The sequence below is a fragment of the Eriocheir sinensis genome, chromosome 66 (genome assembly GCF_024679095.1).
Source record: "Eriocheir sinensis breed Jianghai 21 chromosome 66, ASM2467909v1, whole genome shotgun sequence".
NCBI lineage: Eukaryota > Metazoa > Arthropoda > Malacostraca > Decapoda > Varunidae > Eriocheir > Eriocheir sinensis.
The window spans coordinates 2,851,992-2,873,571 of NC_066574.1; the positions used below are offsets into that span (position 1 = coordinate 2,851,992).

General features: G+C 43.2%; 1 long non-coding RNA gene across 1 annotated transcript; it reads right to left on the reverse strand.

The window, feature by feature from the left end:
* Nucleotides 1-313: 313 nt before the first annotated feature.
* Nucleotides 314-989, reverse strand: LOC126987725 (uncharacterized). The gene is made up of 3 exons (XR_007741124.1): nt 909-989; nt 795-870; nt 314-680 (listed from the first exon to the last, which is right to left on the reverse strand). It is a non-coding gene; the product is annotated as an uncharacterized LOC126987725 (long non-coding RNA).
* Between the last annotated feature and the right edge of the window lie 20,591 nt (nt 990-21,580).

Here is a 21,580-nt window from a genome sequence, read left to right on the forward strand (position 1 = left end):
CAATACAACCTTAGCAATACAATACAACCTTAGCAATACAATACAACCTTAGCAATACAATACAACCTTAGCAATACAATACAACCTTAGTAATACAATACAACCTTAGCAATACAATACAACCTTAGCAATACAATACAACCTTAGCAATACAATACAACCTTAGCAATAGCAAAAACTCAAATATTCGTCACAGCAATACAACGCAACCTTGGCAATACAGTACTTGCAATACAATACGACACTAGCAATACAATACAACCTTAGCAATGCAATACAACCTTAGCAATACAATACAACCTTACCAATACAATACAACCTTAGCAATACAATACAACCCTAGCAATACAATACAGTCTTAGCAATACAGTATAACCTTAGCAATACAATACAACATTAGCAATACAATACAACCTTAGCAATATAATACAACCTTAGCAATACAATACAACCTTAGCAATACAATACAACCTTAGAAATACAACACAACGCTAGCAATACGATACAACACTAGCAATACAATACAACCTTAGCAATACAATACAACCTTAGCAATACAATACAATCTTAGCAATACAATACAACCTTAGCAATACAATACAATCTTAGCAATACAATACAACCTTAGCAATACAATACAACCTTAGCAATACAATACAACCTTAGCAATACAATACAACCTTAGCAATACAATACAACCTTAGCAATACAATACAACCCTAGCAATACAATACAACCTTAGCAATACAATACAACCTTAGCAATACAATACAATCTTAGCAATACAATACAACCTTAGCAATACAATACAATCTTAGCAATACAATACAACCTTAGCAATACAATACAACCTTAGCAATACAATACAACCTTAGCAATACAATACAACCTTAACAATACAATACAACCTTAGCAATACAATACAACCTTAGCAATACAATACAATCTTAGCAATACAATACAACCTTAGCAATACAATACAACCTTAGCAATACAACACAACCTTTTTCTTTTCCTTTTAATCTCTCGTTTGGTTATAAGGTTTGGCATACACACACACACACACACACACACACACACACACACACACACACACACACACACACACACTACAACTGCACTACACTACAACTAGGTAAATACAACTAGGTAAATACACACACACACACACACACACACACACACACACACACACACACACACACACACACACACACACACACACACACACACACCAGTGCACTTGTCACTCCTTCGTCAGCACAAACCTACAATTAACAAGGAAGCGTAGAGACTTTCAACTGTATTCTCAATTAAACGTCTCTGCGCCCAAACACACACATATGACAAGGGTTTCATAGGAGTTGTTGGCATTTCCAGGGGTAGTTTTATGACCCTGGTGGTAGAGTGAGTGACCCTTCCTCTTAGCCATGAACCTAAAAGACCCGACTGATCTCCTTTTCGACCTCTGGAAGTAGTTGATTTGTGATGGTGGAAGCGTCTCAGAATACCGTCACTGTACCGAGATCTTGAAGTTGAGGGGAGTGTGCATTGTTTGTGTTTTTGGAGGGGGCCTCGTGGTGCAGTGGTTAGCACACTCGGCTCACAACCAAGAGAGCCCGGGTTCGATTCCCGGGCGGAGTGGAAAAATTTGGGCGGCTTTTCCAATACCCTACGCCCCTGTCCACCCAGCAGTAAATGGGTACCAGGTATTAATCGGGGGTTGTGTACCGCCTCCTGGGATCTGTTCCATTCTCCTATAATTCCTTCCCCTTCTGTCTCTCTCCGGCATATGACCATAGATGCTGCGGCGACTAAACCAAACTTTCTTGTGTTTTTGGATATCGCAATTCACGAGGAGAGTTCACAATGAAGAGCTCTTTGGTTCATGCGTCTCACCATCACACCAAGAAATAACTTAAGATTAGACAAGAACATTCGGAAATAACTTTAAATTAGACAACACCACATCCCTTCTATCAGCACAAAACGAACACTAATCATCTGGAACTGAACATCTCTCTCGGGAGCTGCAATAGATCTTTGTAAAGCGCCATTCCAATCCATTAAGCAAAGTGTTTATCTGGTCTTAAAGGCGTGTGTAAATATGGCTGCTCTTCCCTCCCCTCGACCCTCGCTACACGACACAGATGCACTTAATTCACTTAATCTCGTATTCTAATTGATTCCTATATAGACAAAGAGCAGCGTCCATGTTTGATTCTGAAATTACACTCTTGCATCTGAGGTTAGCGGTAACGCAGCCCCCAAGAGCCTGACCTATCCTAACTTAACCTAATCTTTCCAATCTTTATTATCCTTTGCATAACCCAACCTAACCTACTCTTTCCAATCTTACCTATCCTAGCCTAACCTAACCTAACCTACCCTTTCCAATCCTTACCTATCCTAGCCTAACCTAACCTACCTTTTCCAATCCTTACCTATCCTAGCCTAACCTAACCTAACCTACCCTTTCCAATCCTTACCTATCCTAGCCTAACCTAACCTACCTTTTCCAATACTTACCTATTCTAACCTAACCTAACCTACCCTTTCCAATCCTTACCTAACCTAACCTAACCTAACCTACCTTTTCCAATCCTTACCTATCCTAACCTAACCTAACCTACCCTTTCCAATCCTTACCTATCCTAGCCTAACCTAACCTAACCTACCCTTTCCAATCCTTACCTATCCTAGCCTAACCTAACCTAACCTACCCTTTCCAATCCTTACCTATCCTAGCCTAACCTAACCTAACCTACCCTTTCCAATCCTTACCTATCCTAGCCTAACCTAACCTAACCTACCCTTTCCAATCCTTACCTATCCTAGCCTAACCTAACCTTTCCAATCCTTACCTATCCTAACCTAACCTAACCTAACCTACCCTTTCCAATCCTTACCTAACCTAACCTACCCTTTCCAATCCTTACCTACCCTTTCCAATCCTTACCTATCCTAGCCTAACCTAACCTACCCTTTCCAATCCTTACCTAACCTAACCTACCCTTTCCAATCCTTACCTATCCTAACCTAACCTACCCTTTCCAATCCTTACCTATCCTAGCCTAACCTAACCTAACCTTTCCAATCCTTACCTATCCTTTCCTAACCTAACCTAACCTTTCCAATCCTTACCTATCCTTTCCTAACCTAACCTACCCTTTCCAATCCATACCTATCCTTTCCTAACCTTACCTAACCTTTCCAATCCTTACCTATGCTATTCTAACCTAACCTGACCTTCCAATCCTTACTATCCCTTGCATAACCTAACCTAACCTACCCTTTCCAATCCTTACCTATCCTAACCTAACCTTACCTTTCCTAACCTAACCTAACCTAACCTACCCTTTCCAATCTTACCTATCCTAACCTAACCTAACCTAACCTAACCTAACCTTTCCAGTCCTTATATATCCTATCCTAACCTGACCTAACCTAACCTAACCTTTCCAATCCTTACTATCCCTTGCATAACCTAACCTAACCTACCCTTTCCAATCCTTACCTATCCTATCCTAACCTAACCTAATCTTTCCTAACCTAACCTAACCTACCCTTTCCAATCTTACCTATCCTAACCTAACCTAACCTAACCTTTCCAATCTTTACCTATCCTAACCTAACCTAACCTACCCTTTCCAATCCTTACCTATCCTATCCTAACCTAACCTAACCTTTCCAATCCTAACCTAACCTAACCTTTCCAATCCTTACCCAACCTAACCTAACCTTACCTTTCCAATCCTAACCTAACCTAACCTAACCTCTCCAATCCTTACTATCCCTTGCATAACCTAACCTAACCTAACCTTTCCAATCCTTACCTATCCTAACCTAACCTAACCTTTCCAATCCTTACCTAACCTAACCTTTCCAATCCTTACCTATCCTAACCTAACCTAACCTTTCCAATCCTTACCTATCCTAACCTAACCTAACCTAACCTTACCTATCCTTGCATAACGAAATCATACTAACCCAGCAATAAGCAATAAGGAAAAGAAGGAGAAGGAGGAGAAGAAGTAGAAGAAGGTGGAGAAGGAATCAAGTACCAATGAACTGTACAAAAAAAAAAAAAAAACTGATAATATATATAAAAATAACTTAAATAAGAAATAACACAAAATCAATCAGTAAACCATCAAATCTTAATCAACCTCCTCCTCTTCGTTCGGTTCTTCCTCTTGTTTGCCGTCTTCAAGTATTAATAACCTATACAAACAAACCGAGTAATAATAAAAACTAAACAAAAACTCAAATCAAATAAGAAATAACACAAAATCAATCAGTAATACATCAAATCTTAATCAACTTTCCTCCTCTTCGTTGTCTTCTTCCTCTTCTTTGTCGTCTTCAAGTATCAACAACCTATACAAACAACACAAAAGCGATCAATAAGCCATTACATCTAGTCAAATAACCTTGCTAAGCGTCAGGAACTAAGGCTTGTCGTGTCGTGTGCTCCCTGTCCATCACTCCGACTAATGAACATGTAGTCGTGTGTATCGTGTATCCTGTGAGTGTGTGTGTGTGGGGGGGCGAGTATGAGGCAAGCGTCCAGGGCAGAGGCTTATAACCTGATGATCCCTTGCGGCCGATTGTGCAAAACCCGACTCACCGCTGCCGCCGCTCTTTGCCTCCTGCTCCTCATTCTCACTTCCTCTCCTCCCCTCTCCCGTTAGCGACTTGGGGTGTTATTAGCGAGGGAATGTAACACCTCCTCTTGGGTCGGTCAGTCTTGGGTTTGGGTCAACATGCGGGTTTTATTTATCGTTTATGTTCTCCTTTTCTGTCTGTTTTGCTTTCTCCTCGTTGTCCTGTTTCTCCTCCTCCTCTTTTTCGTTCCCTTCTTTGTCCTATTCTTTCCTTCTTCCTCTCTTTTTGGATGGGAAGGGAACGTCACCTCTCTTAATATTCTACTTATTGGGAATATTTGAGGCAATTCTCCTTGTTTTTCTTTGTTTTTTGTTATTTTTATTAAGAAGGACTGCTTACATATTTGACTAACTTAATGTAATCTTTCCCACCGTTCTCATCTCCTGCCCCTTCCTTTCCCTCCTCTCAATCCTTATGTTTCAGGTTGGTTTATTTGACTAACTTGATGTAATCTTTCCCACCGTTCTCCTCTCCTGTTCCTTCCTTTCCCTCCTCTCAATCCTAATGTTTCAGGAGGTTTATTTGACTAACTTAATGTAATCTTTCACACCGTTCTCCTTTCCTGTTCCTTCCTTTCCCTCCTCTTAATCCTAATGTTTCAGGAGGTTTATTTGACTAACTTAATGTAATCTTTCACACCGTTCTCCTCTCCTGTCCCTTCCTTTCCCTTCTCTCAATCCTAATGTTTCAGGTTGGTTTATTTGACTAACTTAATGTAATCTTTCACACCGTTCTCCTCTCCTGCCCCTTCCTTTCCCTTCCCTCAATCCTTCCCTTCCTTCTCCCTCTTTGTTCTTGTTATATAGGTAGTAAGCTTGTGTTTACTTATCCGACTAACTGTTACTCTAATCTTACGCATCGTTCTCCTCTCCTGCCCCTTCCTTTCCCTTCCCTCAATCCTTCCCTTCCCTCTCCCTCCTTGTTCTTGTTATATAGGTAGTAAGCTTGTGTTTACTTATTATTACTGTTACCCTGACCCTTCTCATCTCTCCTTCTCCATCTCCCCCTCCTTTCCCCTTCTAAATCCTCCCTCGTTCTTCCTCTCTCCTCCTCCTCCTCCTCCTCCTCCTCCTCCTCACTGCTTTATGTTGACTGTCTTTTTTTTTTCTTCTCTTGCCGTGGAAACAAAAGAAAGTGCTTGGAGTGTTTGAAGACTCGAAGAGTGTTTTAGGGGGAATCTTTTCTTGCTTCTCGTCTCGTTTTGTTGAGCCGAGGGGAGTGTGTGTGTGTGTGTGTGTGTTGGACTTTTTTTTTTTTTTGTTGAGTTTAGCAATATCACATAGATAGATAGATAGATAGATATACTCACCATACATCCTTTAACCGATAAATCCCCTAGAAAAAGCTCGATGTAGTAGAGAGAGAGAGAGAGAGAGAGAGAGAGAGAGAGAGAGAGAGAGACTTAACTACTTCTACAAATGACCCTTTAATAAGAATAAGAGACAGTGTTATGTGTAATATATGCGAGGGAGAGGAAGAAAAACTACTACTACTACTACTACTACTACTACTACTACTACTACTACTACTACTACTACTACTACTACTACTACTACTACTACTACTACTACTACTACTACTACTACTACTACTACTACTACTACCACTACTACTACTACTACTACTACTACTACTACTACTACTACTACTACTACTGTGTCTTTTTGCTTGGTTCCTAATTTCCCTTTCTTCCCCCCGTCTCTCCTTCCTTCCTTATCCTCCTTTTTCCCTCCATATAAAAGGGATAACTTACTACTGTTTCCTCAATGTCTAATCTTTTCTCTCCATTCCCTCCCTTCCCTCTTCTCTCCATCTTCCCTCTCTCCCCGACCCCCTTCTTCTATCCCTCTCTTCCTTCTTTCCTCCTTCCCCGCATCCCTCTTCTTCCTTCCCCTCTCTCCTCCCTCCCTCCTTCCTTCCCTCCCTCCTTGCCTTTCTCCGGCCTTCCCTCCCTCCCCTTCACACCCTTCCCCAAAATACCAGCAAATTTGAGCGTTCTTGTAAGCGGCTTAGAAATTTAGACTTCCTCAACACCCACTCATCTTCGTGCGCTCTCTCTCTCTCTCTCTCTCTCTCTCTCTCTCTCTCTCTCTCTCTCTCTCTCTCTCTCTCTCTCTCTCTCTCTCTCTCTCTCTCTCTCTCTCTCTCTCTCTCTCTCTCTCTCTCTCTCTCTCTCTCTCTCTCTCTCTCTCTCTCTCGGGGCCTTTGACAGCGCCTCCTTCAGGAAGTATATTTACCTCATGTATCACAAGCTTAGTCGCGACCACCAATCACTCGCTTACTTGCCAAGGCCGACAAACAAACAGAGAGAGAGAGAGAGAGAGAGAGAGAGAGAGGAGGAGAATGTGAGAGAAAAAGTGGGAGGGAATCTAGTATCGTCTGCTGGTCCTGAGTCTGTCTGCATGCCAGTGATATGCAAAGTGAGAGAGAGAGAGAGAGAGAGAGAGAGAGAGAGAGAGAGAGAGAGAGAGAGAGAGAGAGAGAGAGAGAGAGAGAGAGAGAGAGAGAGAGAGAGAGAGAGAGAGAGAGTCGGAACAAAGGAAAACGAAAGACTAGACTCCTCATGAAGGCAGGGTGTGTGTGTGTGTGTGTGTGTGTGTGTGTGTGTGTGTGTGTGTGTGTGTGTGTGTGTTGTTGATGGTGGTTACATATTGAGTGCGTGGTGAGGTTATGTTACTTCACCACCACCATCACCATCACCACCACCATCATCACCACCACTACCACCACCATACCCAATACCATCACCAATTCTTAATACCATTGTCACCATCATAACCACTATAACCATCTCTACCATCACCACAACCATGCCTGTCACCATCAATCGTTCACCATCACCCCCCCCCCCCACCACACACACACACACAATAATCAGTACGCCCATCCAATTTTTCGACGGTGATAAAAGTGAAAGGTTAAAACGCATTGTACAGAGACTCGAATATTCATGCAAATAATGTGTATATACCGTGTAGCTAACGAGAGAGAGAGAGAGAGAGGTAACTAAACTAAAATAGAATAAAAGAAAATAATTGAAATGAAATGAGAGAGAGAGAAAGAAAGACGGAACGGACTGGACAGAAAACAGGAGACGAAAGCGAGACAGGAAACAGGGGAAGAGAACAACGGTCAAGAGAGAGAGAGAGAAACTAAACTAAAATAGAATAAAAGAAAATAATTGAAATGAAATGAAGGAAGGAGAGAGAGAGAGAGAGAGAGAGAGAGAATAAAAAAAAGCCCTGATACCCTGGTCTCGACAAACACACTTGCACTTCAAAGCGACTGTCATCACGGAGAGGTATCGGGTCTCTCTCTCTCTCTCTCTCTCTCTCTCTCTCTCTCTCTCTCTCTCTCAAAAGTCCAATACACATACAAGGAAGATGGTAAAACTAGCGATTGGATAGATAGATAGATAGATAGATAGATAAAGACTTACAGACAGACAGAGATAAAGCGCTTGCGTCCCTTGGTATAGACAGACAAGCACCACCACCACCACCACCATCACCACCACCACCACCATCACCATCTCCACCTCCGGGACGCTTCACACTCCCAGCGCGCCTCGCTCCAGCTCTTTCTTCCCTTCCGGCTCAATCCACTGACGCACGGATCGCTCGCACGCCGGCAAGCTTCCCCGGGAGAACTCGGGGGCAAACCTCGCTCCGCTGTCGCCTACGTAGATGACTGTGGGTGCGCGGGGCCCGTGGAGAGAGAGAGAGCGGAGAAACACGGGTGAAGGAGGTCGGGGAGTGTGTGTGCATAGCTATAAAACCTAACCTAACCTAACCTAACCTAACTTAACCTAACACAAGGCTCAGAAAACTACCCATGGCAATACTAACACAACAACCTCGACGAAGGCCTTACCAAATGTGCTTGTGTAGACCCCGAAATGTTTGAGAATATAGACATTAGGGCAGATAGGTTGGTTTTCTCGTGTCGTGCATGGGAGGGATGCGGTGGAAGCTGAGTGGGTCCGTAGATACATAGAAAGCCTTAGCAAATGTCCGTGTGTAGACCCCGAAATGTTTGAGGATATGGGCATTAGGGCAGATAGGTTAGTTTTCTCGTGCTCGTGGTTTTGAGGGATGCGATGGAAGCTGAGTGGGTCCGTAGATAGATGGGTTGGTACACGTGTTGCAGAAGTGATCTAAATGTGGGTTGGTGTGTTAGTGGGTCCGTGGAAACTATTTACGTGGGTGGTGTAGGTGGGTGAGCTTAAGTGTTGTCGTTGAGGATAAGAATGGGGAGGCTAACATAAGAGGAATGAAGGGAATAGAAGGAGGAGGAAGGAGTGAGGAAGAAAAGGAGCAAAAGAAGGGGAGGAGGAGGAAGAACCCTGACCTAATTTAACCTAACCGAATCCAAACTAACGTAAGCTAACCTAACCTAACCAAAGCTAACCTAACCTAATCTATACTAACCTAAGCTAACCTAACCTAATCTATACTAAGCTAACCTAACCTAATCTTTAGTAACCTAAGCTAACCTAACCTGACCTATACTAACCTAAGCTAATCTAACCTAATCTATACTAACCTAAGCTAACCTAACCTAACCTAACCTAACCTAATCTATACTAACCTAAGCTAACCTAAGCCAACCTAACCTAACCTAACCTAAGGTAACCTAACCTAACCTAACCTAAGCTAACCTAATCTATACTAATCTAAGCTAACCTAACCTAATCTATACTAACCTAAGCCAACCTAATCTAACCTAACCTAACCTAACCTAACCTAACCTAAGCTAACCTAACCTAACCTAACCTAACCTAATCTATACTAACCTAAGCTAACCTAAGCCAACCTAACCTAACCTAACCTAACCTAACCTAAGGTAACCTAACCTAACCTAACCTAAGCTAACCTAATCTATACTAACCTAAGCTAACCTAACCTAATCTATACTAACCTAAGCCAACCTAACCTAACCTAACCTAAGCTAACCTAACCTAATCTATACTAACCTAATCTAACTTAACCTAATCCAGTCTAACCTAACCTAAGCCGGTGTAGGAGGAGAAAGATGAGCAGGAGGAGGAGGAGGAGGAGGAGGAGCAGGTATCGTGTTGTTGAGTCAGTCATCATCGAACGAGCCAGAAATTCATCTCGACGGCTGGACTTGAAATGTTTACTCGACGATTCTCTCGGCAAACACGAAACAATAGAGTCCCCCGATGGCAAGGGTGGGAGAGAGAGAGAGAGAGAGAGAAGAGAAGAGAAGAGAAGGGAAGGGAAGGGTAGGACAGGGAAATGAAGAGGAAAAAAAAAGAAAAAGAAAAAAAGAAATGAAAAGAAAAGAAAGGAGAGGAAAGGAAAGGAAAGAAAAGGAAAAGAAACGAGAGAGAGAGAGAGAGAGAGAGAGAGAGAGAGAGAGAGAGAGAGAGAGAGAGAGAATATGCAAAAATCATCTAATTTCCCAGGTTTAATTTATTTATGTAATCAACTTTATTACACACACACACACACACACACACACACACACACACACACACACACACACACACACACACACACACACACACACACACACACACATTCGGAGGGAAGTAGGAGAGCGAGGGAAAAAAATATTCTTCCCCTGAGCGAAAAACGATGTGTGTGCAAATAGTAAGACCTGCAGAGGGCGGCGAGGGAGGAGGAGGAGGAGGAGGAGGAGGAGGAGGAGGAGTGAGTGCAGGGGACGTCGCTGCGGGTATGAGGTCTGGCTGGTTTGCACTAAATATAAACAAACGTACTCACTCACGCAGGGTACTAGGGCAGACGACACACACAAGACGTATATGGGAGTGTATATTCGCTATCTCGTACTCATCAGGAATCTGTCATCCGATCCATTTTGTACGCACCAGGAGAACGTGAACTGAGCCATTTTGTACGCAGCCAGAAAAAAAATTAACTAAGTTGGAAAAAAAATATTGTCCAAGTAAAACGATCGATAAACGGTATTTTGAGTTAGTTTTTTGTCATTTAGTTTTCTAGAGCATCTTTTTTTTTTTCTCAATGTAAAGGGAGCCATATTGTACGCGTCAGGATAACGTGAGCTAAGCCATTTCGTACGCACCAGGAAAACTCTAAATGAGATGGGGAAAAAAACAACAACTCGAGAATGAATTGTTTTCGAAATGTGTAAAAGTTAATCTGAGTTTCGTTTTGTCATATTGTTTGAACCAGAGTGACTTATTCGTCTTCTTGTGAGTGCTAATTCGAATGTTACATAAGAACAGGCGGGCACATTTATTTTTATTTTTAGTGTTAGGGAAGCATCTCAAGGGCAATAAAAAACATGTGAGAAAAAAAAAAAAAATCCCGCTAATCCACAGAAAAAAGTGTATAGAAAAGTTGCCAAAAAAGAGATCAATTTCTGATGGTGGATTCCTTGTCTATGGCTCGTATGTGTCCTCCCTGCCGGATACATTAACTACTACTATTACTACTACTACTACCACCACCACCTCTACCACCACCACTACTACCACTAATGGCATTAAGACACGATGCACATTTTTCTGTCCTAAACGAACCTTCTTTGTACATCAGAGGAAACTGTTAAGGGCAAGCAAAGAAACAAACGATAAGAAATATTAAGCGCACAAAACCATACTGCTGCCCCCCCCCCCAATCCCCCCCCCCAATCTCCCCCCCCCCGAAAGGAAATGCGATAGTTAATTCCCAAGAGAATTTTCATTAATCATATTTCTTTTCCTTTCTTCAACTTCCTCTCTTCTCGTGAATTTCAAAAGCATATTCACTATTCCATTTATCGTTGCCTTCCTTTAGTTTTCTTCCTTCCTCGCCACTACGGAGAATTCCATGTTTATATATGATCTCAACTTGTCTTTTACTCGTGAATTCCTAAAGCATATTCACTATTTAATACAACTTGTCTTTTCCTTCCTTTCAAGCTTCCTCTCTTCCTCGCCACGATAGGCAATTCCCAAAGATTATTTATTACTGCAATTTGTCTTTTCCTCTCTTTCAACGTCCTCTCTTCTCGTGAATTCCTAAAGCATATTCACTAGGTATTTATTTCATCTTGTCTTTTCCTTTCTTTGCTTTCCTTCTTTCTTTGCAACGATAGAGAATTCCAACAGTTTATTTATCATCTCAACTTTTCTTTTCCTTAATTCAACTTCCTCTCTTCTCGTGAACATCAAAAAGCTATTCATTCTATCGCTATTTGTTTTTTCTTCCTCTAGTTTCATTCTTTGCAACGATATATAATTCCAACAGTTTATTTATCATCTCAACTTGTCTTTTCCTTCCCTCAACTTCCTCTCTTCTCGTGAATTTCAAAAAGTTATTCATTCTATCGCTACTTCTTTTTTTCTTTCTCTAGTTTAATTCTTTGCAACGATATATAATTCCAACAGTTTATTTATCATCTCAACTTCTCTTTTCCTTAATTCAACTTCCTTTCTTCTCGTGAATTTCAAAAAGTTATTCATTCTATCGCTACTTCTTTTTTTCTTTCTCTAGTTTCATTCTTTCTTTGCAACGATAGAGAATTCCAACAGTTTATTTATCATCTCAACTTGTCTTTTCCTTCCTTCAACTTCCTCTCTTCTCGTGAAATTCAAAAAGTCATTTATTCTATCGCTACTTCTTTTTTTCTTTCTCTAGTTTAATTCTTTGCAACGATAGAGAATTCCAACAGTTTATTTATCATCTCAACTTGTCTTTTCCTTCCCTCAACTTCCTCTCTTCTCGTGTATTTCAAAAGCATATTCACTAGGTATTTATTTCATTTTGTCTTTTCTTTTTTTCTTTCCTTTCCTCTCTTCCTCGCCACGACATAATTCCAACAGTTTATTTATCATCTCAACTTGTCTTTTCCTTCCCTCAACTTCCTCTCTTCTCGTGTATTTCAAAAGCATATTCACTATTCAATCCAACTTGCCTTTTCCTTCCCTTAGCTTCCTCGCCAGCTCCCCCAGCACTCGTCCCTTTAAAGACATGCATATTTGATTGATATTCGCTGAGAGGAAATGGGAGAGAAAAAATGCTTTGAGAGACAGGAAGCGAGGGAGCATCAAGCATTAGAAGACCGGATACTCCAGTGACGATTATAAATACGAAATGGACTTAGGCAGGTCATGGCATGCGTAATTATGGTTGATGGCGGTGGTGATGATTTAGTGTTTATGGAAGAAAATTCATATGAGGAACGTGTCGATAGGCTATTTGTAACATTTTTTTTACTTCATTTATTCCCTCTCAGTTCGTAAGTTTTTTTGTTTGTTTCTAAATTTCCTAATAATGATGATGATGATGATGATGATGATGATTATAAAAGAAAATAAGAGAAATATATCTAATTAATCGTCCAATTCTAATATTTTTCCCCTCATTTAATTATTTCATTTAGTTCATAAGTTTTTTGTTTCTAAATTCCCTAATAATGATGATGATGATTATAAAAGAAAATAAGAGAAATATCTATCTAATTAATCGTCCAGTTTTAACATTTTCCCCTCATTTAATTATTTCATTTAGTTCATAAGTTTTTTGTTTCTAAATTCCCTAATAATAATGATGATGATGATTATAAAAGAAAATAAGAGAAATATCTATCTAATTAATCGTCCAGTTTTAACATTTTCCCCTCATATAATTATTTCATTTAGTTCATAAGTTTTTTGTTTCTAAATTCCCAAATAATGATGATGATGATGATTATAAAAGAAAATAAGAGAAATATATCTAATTAATCGTCCAATTCTAATATTTTTCCCCTCATTTAGTTATTTCATTTAGTTCATAAGTTTTTTTTTTCTAAATTCCCTAATAATGATGATGATGATGACTATAAAAGGAAATAAGAGAAATATATATATCTAATTAATCGTCCAGTTCTAACATTTTTTCACCTCATTTAATTATTTCATTCAATTCGTAAGTTTTTTTTTTTCTATGTTTAAGAGGAAAAGAACGAGAGAAACGTGTCTTTAATAATCGTAATTCATCGCGCAATTCAATTATTTTCTCCTCATTTAATAATATTTTTTCACCCCAATTCATAAGTATTTCTAAATCCGAACGCACACAATTTTTTTTTAATCACTTATTGCAATTTTTTTAGTCCATTCACGGTTCGCCGCTCATTCAATATATAAACCAACGCGGTCCTCCACCATGATTTTTTTTCCTCACTTTTTCAATTTTCATTTTCGAGTCCAATTTAACTAGCGCGCGGGGGCAACGGCGGCGCTTGGGTGTATATAATCTCTGCTGATGTTTCTATTTTTTCCGTTTTCCGTTGACGTTATGCATTTTTCATATCCCTTCATCAGTGTTTTTTGGGGTCATGCAGCGCGGAGGTGGCTAGGTGGCGAGTGTTTTTTGGGGGTCATGCAGCGTGGAGTTGGCGAAGTGGCGAGTGTTTTTTGGGGGTCATGCAGCGTGGAGTTGGCGAAGTGGCGAGTGTTTTTTGGGGTCATGTAGCGCGGAGGTGGCGAGGTTAGCTAGGTGAAGTGCGTCAGACCAAACCTCTCGCCCTCCCTCGCCCTCGCCATCACTCATTCAGTTGTTGGTGCTGGCGTGTGTGTGAGTGCGTGTGTGTGTGTGTGTGTTTGGCGCGACGGGCTTGGGTGTGAGTGCGGATATGGGTGTGATGGATGAGGGTGTCTGTGTGTCTGCGTGGGTGCATAGTTGGGCGTGTGAGCTAGTGGATAGATGAGTGTCATTTATTATGTAGGTATGAGTGTGATGGGTGAGTTCGTCCGTGTGTGTGTGTGTGTGTGTGTGTGTGTGTGTGTGCGGGGGTGTATAGATAGGTAGGTAGGTAGGTATATTCCAATTACTCTACACTGAATGGTTAGGGAAGGCAAGAGATGGAAAGGAGGGCTGGTATATATGTATCTATGTCTGTATGTAAAGTTCGGGGGAGGCTTGATTCATAATACATGCTGAAAATCCGACTGAGAGGAGATTTTGGTTCACTGTTGTCGAGTATGAACGGCAAGAGAGGCGGCGTGAAGGGTGACGTGAATGGGGAGAGAGAGCTAAGCCATGGGGGACGTGGGAGGCTGGCTGGAGTATAGGAGGAGGAGGGGAATGGATGTCTATAGTCGGGAGATGAAAGCCATAGGGATGCTGGAAGAGGGATTGGGATGGGAGGGGAATAAGTTAGGGGAGACATGGAAGTTTTGACAGGGGGGAAAGGGAGAAGAGGAGGAGGGAGGAGGGGAATTCATGTCTATAGTCGGGAGATAAATGCCATAGGGATGCTGGAAGAGGGATTGGGATGGGAGGGGAATAAGTTCGAGGCGCCATGGAAGTTTTGACAGGGGGGAAAGGGAGAAGAGGAGGAAGGAGAAAGGGAAATGGATGTCTATAGTCGGGAGATAAATGCTATAGGGATGCTGGAAGAGGGATTGGGATGGGAGGGGAATAAATAGGAAGACATGGAAATTTGGTAGTAGTGGGGATTGAGAAAGAGAAAGAGGAAGAAGAGGAAGAGGGGTAGGAAGAGGAGGAGGAGGAGGTGAAGAGAAGGAGCAGGCACGATCTTAATTAACAACGTAACACAGTACAGATTGTTTGCCAGCTTCTTTTTTTTTACCATGAATGTTTAATTGAAGAGTCGAAAGATGACATTGAACACTTACTTTTTTTAAAACTCTATGTGTGAGTGGGGGTGATATTGTATAGAAACTGTGGGCTATAAGCTTTCTATCCATCTATCTATCTATATACCTGTGACTGTCTATATGTCTGTGTGTGTGTGTTGGGGGGAGGGGGTATGTATGTATGTATGTATGTGGGAGTGTGTTTTTACCTCACTTTTCACGCCATCAAACACTTGTATATATACTCATCAGCTAATTCATTCTCACATACACTCATACATTCATTCCCACTCCTTCCCACCGCACCAACAAAGTACTCACGAGCCGACACACTCCCACTCCCACACACACACAGCTCATTGGGGACTAGTTTTCGGGGTAGTCGGCGTAGTGGGCCTTAGGGAGTGTTCGGGGCTTGTTAAGTGAGCGGGCGGCTGGTGGGAGTTTGGGGTTTGGGGTACTGGAGGTTAGTCGTGTTGGGGGAGATATAAGTGTGTGTGTGTGTGTGTGTGTGTGTGTGTGTGTGTGTGTGTGTGTGTGTGTGTGTATGTGTGTGTGTAGTACTGTCACTGGAAAATAGCGCCATAAGTATCCATTCCACTCGAGCTCGGCAATAAGTAAGGGACGAAAGTGTTATTGGAACCGACGCACACACACACACACACACACTACTTAAATGGTACGAGGTGTGTGTGTGTGTGTGTGTGTGTGTGTGTGTGTGTGTGTGTGTGTGTGGTAAAAAAAAAAAAAAACTATACATTTCTTAATCCGGACAACACGAAAACAAAGCGATAAGGATGAGTGTTTTCCCACACACACACACACACACACACACACACACACACACACACACACACACAAACACAAACATATACACACACATGCAACCTCCTCCCCCCACAAACCCTTCCTCCCCCCTCCCCGCCCCTCTTTCCACCCCCTTCCTCCCCCCTCCCCTCCTCCCCCCCCCCTCCCTCCCCTCTACACACGTCGGGGTCCACTGTTTGATCCTAAGTCGTCGTCAGTCAGTCCTCGGCGGTTATCCTCTCCTCGTCTCATGAATATTTAGCCCCGTCGGTACACGCCTTTCATTCGCGGGCCCGGCCGTAAATTGTGGCCCCGTCCGCTCATCCGTCCGTCCGCTCGTCCGTCCGGTGTCCTGCTGCGACGATTCATTACTTCGCCCAGAAACGGAGAGGAAGAACCCAACCGGACTGCAATGGCGTCGTCACGAATATTAATAAGGCGGAAGTATGGCCGCGCGGTGTGTCTGTGTCTGTATGTACTACTAAGCACGACGCGTGAGAAGAAAGAAAGAAAGTCTGTGATGATGTGGGATCGTATTCTCAAACGTGTCGGGGCTGACATACCCACACACACACTTTTGATAAGGCTTCTGTAGGAGTGGTGAGGAATTCCATAGATAACTTTATGAGCCTATAGTGAGAGTTTAATGAAGCTTCTGCGCCATGAACGTGGAAAAACACTCATGAGAACCCGATTAATCTCCTTTTCGGCCGTTGGGAAATAATTTTGTGAAAGGCGGAATCTTCTAAGAACACCGACTCTGTGGCCATATTCCTATACCTTTCGGTCCCCAATCATACACATCTGACACGGCTTTCGTAGGGGTTTTGGGCATTTCCAGAGGTACTTTCATGACCCTGATGGTAGTTTGACCCTTCTTCTGTACAGTGAACCTAAAAAATCACTCACGAGAACCCGATTAATCTCCTTTTCGGCCTTTGGAAATAGTTGATATGAGAGGCGGAGGCTTCTAAGAACACCGACTCTGTGGCCATATTCCTATACCTTTCGGTCCCCAATCATACACATCTGACACGGCTTTCGTAGGGGTTTTCGGCATTTCCAGAGGTACTTTCATGACCCTGATGGTAGTTTGACCCTTCTTCTGTACAATGAACCCTAAAAAAACACTCATTAAAACCCCATTTGTAGTCTGACCCTTCTTCTGTACAATGAACCTAAAAAACACTCATTAAAACCCCATTTGTAGTTTGACCCTTCTTCTGTACAATGAACCTAAAAAACACTCATTAAAACCCCATTTGTAGTTTGACTCTTCTTCTGTACAATGAACCTAAAAAACACTCATTAAAACCCCATTTGTAGTTTGACTCTTCTTCTGTACAATGAACCTAAAAAACACTCATTAAAACCCCATTTGTAGTCTGACTCTTCTTCTGTACAATGCACCTAAAAAAACACTCCTGAGAACCCCATTTACCTCCATTTCGTCCTTTATAAATAGTTAATGTAAAATGTCCGAGAACGCCGACTCTGGTATCTTTTGCATGTGACGTGACGGGTCGGTGTCGAGGCCAGCGCGGGGTGCCTGGGACGCGGCGTGTGGATGTGTTTTCCCACTCGTTCGTGTCGCTGATCTGCATCAATATTTGTTGCCTGGAATTTATTTACCGCCTCTTTAGCCATGAGTTATTAGAGTCGTATGGGATAATGCGTGCCATGTTGCGCAGACTCTCAGAGCTTATGAGGGTGACCCGTGGCGACCCTAACAGGCAGGCGGACCAGGCCATGACCAACCTTGACCAAACCCTGACCAACCCTTGACCAAACCCTTACCAAACACTGACCTAACTGACCAAATCCTAACCAAACCCTGACCTAACCCTGAGCAAACCCTGACCAAACCCTTACCAAACTCTGACCAAACCCTTATCAAACTCTGACCAAACTCTTACCAAACCCTGACGAAACCCTGACCAACCCTTGACCAAACCCTTACCAAACAATGACCTAACTGACCAAATCCTGACCAAACCCTGACCTAACCCTGACCTAACCCTGACCAAACCCTTACCAAACTCTGAGCAAACCCTGACCAATCCCTGACCAAACCCTTACCAAACTCTGACCAAACCCTGACCTAACCCTGACCAAACCCTAACCAAACCCTGACCAAACCCTGACCTAACCCTGATCAAACCCTTACCAAACCCTGACCAAACCCTGACCAACCCCTGACCAACCCCTAACCAACCACTGAACAAACCCTAACTAACGCCTGAGGAAACCCTAACCAGACCCTGACCAATGCCTAACCAACACCTAACCAACCCTTACCTCTCGCGTCGCCCCGTCCGTCCCTCCCTCCCCTCTGCCTGTCTGCCTTCCATGAGCGAGCGAGCGAACGGTATGGGTTAATGCGTTTCATGTTGCGCAGCCTCTCCAAGCATCCCCGACGACCATGACCAACCCCGACCATCCCTGACTACACCATAGACGCCAAACCTTTACCCTCACTCCGTCCATCCCTCCCGTACCCCTTTCTATCCTCCATGAGCGAGCGGGCGAAGGGTTCAAAGCAGCGCTCGACAGACCACTACATCGCCACCTCCCGGCTGCCGTGTGAGAGGGCGGCGGCTCCATCCCAGACTGACACGGCACCTTTAACACCATCCATCCCCCCGCTGCCCCCCGCTTTCCCCCGCCTCCTCCCGCCTCCCCCGCCCACATTTTGCCTCCCCCTGTGTTCCTGGTGCCGCGTCGTGCCCCGTGTTGCGCGCTGCCCTTCTGTGGCCCCGCCGGCAGGAAGGGGTGATGTCCCAGGGCCGCTAAGGGCATGGGAAGGGCTGAAGGCTTGTTTTGGTGCATTTGAAGAGTGGTTTTGTTAGTGCTTTTTACTGGTCTGTTTGTTAGGCCACTCTTAATCTAGTACTTATGTGTGTGTGTGTGTGTGTGTGTGTGTGTGTGTGTGTGTGTGTGTGTGTGTGTGTGTGTGTGTTTGGTGGATATGTGATGGGGTGTTTTTTATTGTGTTTTCTTTTTTGTTTGTTTTTTCATGTTTTTTTATTTCGTTTTTTTTTTTCCTGCTTATCGGTCAGTATGTCGTTTGGCTTGGTTATGCGCGCACCTCCCTCATACACACACACACACACACACACACACACACACACACACACACACACACACACACACACACCCACACACACACACACACACACACACACACACACACACACACAATTCCCCCCTCCCCCCCCCCCCACACACATACCCAGCCACACATACCTCCTCTACCCCCCCCTCCCCCCCCCCCCCCCACACACACACCAGACTTGTTCCTATACTACTGCACACTCGCTATCCTCCTAATTTGCACCTCATTTGCACTCGCCTGTGTCATTAGCAGCATGTTTAGCGCACGTCTGTCGAACATCATCCCGAGCCGGCGTTGGGTTCCTCATTAGCCTCGTTGTTTACTGCCAGCGCCTAAGCAACCGAGCGACCCGCCTCCACCGCTGCCTCTCATCAAAGGGCAAGGGACGGCTCTGAAGGGACGAGGACTGGGTATTCTGTCGCATGCTTCCTCTCTTGAACAATGATGATATCGAGTCACAGTATCGCGGCTATTCTTGTGGTTATCCCTTCTCATCTCTCGTGTCTTTAAATGCATTACCGCGTTGTCTGTATTTCCTCCTGCCTACGACTTAAACGCTTCTCCAGTCAGTTTTGACCCTCTTGCGGCTACTCTATCAACCAGTGGATTTTTTTGTTGCCTTTTTTTCCCCTTGAACTTCCTTATTTTTCCCTCGTAAAAAGTCCTGAACGCGGTGCCGTCACGCTATCCACTCAGCCACCGCCAGCCTTCGCATGTTCCTTCCCTTGAACAATGATGATCTCGAGTTACAGTATCGCGTCTATTCTTGTGGTTATCTCTTCTCATCTCTCATGTCCTTAAATGCATTACCGCTTTGTCTGTATTTCCTCCTGCCAACGACTTAAACGCTTCTCCATTCAGTTTTGACCCTCTTGCGGCTTCTCTATCAACCAGGTGACTGATTTCGTTTCCTTTATTTTACCCTTGAACTTCCTTTTTCTCCCGTAAAAAAGCGGAAATGAAAGGTCGAGGTCTTAAAGAGTTAAATATATATAGCGATGGGTTTAAAACGTCACAGCAGCTTCCTGACCTACAAAAAAAGAGAATAACTTATCCTGTTTCTTATCATCGAGGAGAGGAGAGGAAGGTCTGCATATCCAATGAGTAAAGAAAGAAAAGGTTCAGTACAAAAACAATCACGTAACAATCAAGTGACTAACCAACATCAGGAGAATCTTTACCGAAATATCATGCGAGTTTCAACATATTTAAATTTGAACGTTTTGTGTTTGATATAACGTCCAGAATAAAAAAAACAGCTACGTTACGATAAAGTGACGTCCAAAGCAGTATCAGAAACATCATCTCCCAAACATTATACGAACTTTAACATCTCATTTAAATTTGGACGTTTTGTGTTTGATATAACGTTCAGAATGTAAAATAAACAACAACAACAAAAAAAAAAAACCCAGCCACATTACGATAAAGTGACGTCCAAAGCAGTGTCAGAAACATTTTTTAGGAGCAGCGAGTAGCGGGCTTTTTTTTTTTATTATTGTTTCCTTTTTTTGTGTGCCCTTGAGCTGCCTCCTTTGTTGTAAAAAAAAAAAAAAAAAATCTCCCAAACATTATACGAACTTTAACATCTCATTTAAATTTGGACGTTTTTGTGTCAGATAAAAACACTCCGGGGCGCGGCCGGGAACACGTCCTCTCCGTCTGTGCCCGCGGGGAAAGGTGAAGGTACAGTCGGCGGCGCACCTGCCAGCCCGCGACATGCCGAGGCGTCAGGCAGTGTCTCGCGGAGGCTGGCGTGACGGCTGGCGGGTGCTGGGAAGGGCCGGCGGGGCACACCACCACACGGCCCTCGCCCATCACTGTCACGCCGCCGCCACCCTGGGCTGTCAATCAGGGGACGGGGAGACGAGGGCGGCGGCGAGGAGCGGCAGCGAGGAACTAATAATAAGGGTTGGTGAAAGGGCGACTTGAAGAGGAAAAAAAAAACTTAGAATGGAAAATGAAAATGTACTTGAACTATTGCTAAAAAAAAAAAATTATGATCTCGATAGACGAATACTAGGTGAATAGGAGTAAACACACACACACACACACACACACACACACACACACACACACACACACACTGATAGACAGATAAATAGATATAGATTGATAGATAGAGGGAGAAAAGAGAAAAACAAGAAAAACAAAGAAAACAAAAGAAAACAAAGAAAAACAGAAAAAAACCGAGAGAGAGAGAGAGAGAGAGAGAGAGAGAGAGAGAGAGAGAGAGAGAGAGAGAGAGAGAGAGAGAGAGAGAAAGGTCAACTAATCAGGGTCATCCAAGCTTCTTCCCATCCTTGCTGACACCCTCTCGATAGCGTTGCTCCCAGGCATGAATGCAAATGTCTGCCGCTTGAATAATTCCCAAGTGCATCCCGCCGAGTCTGCCGCCCCAGTGTTGACTC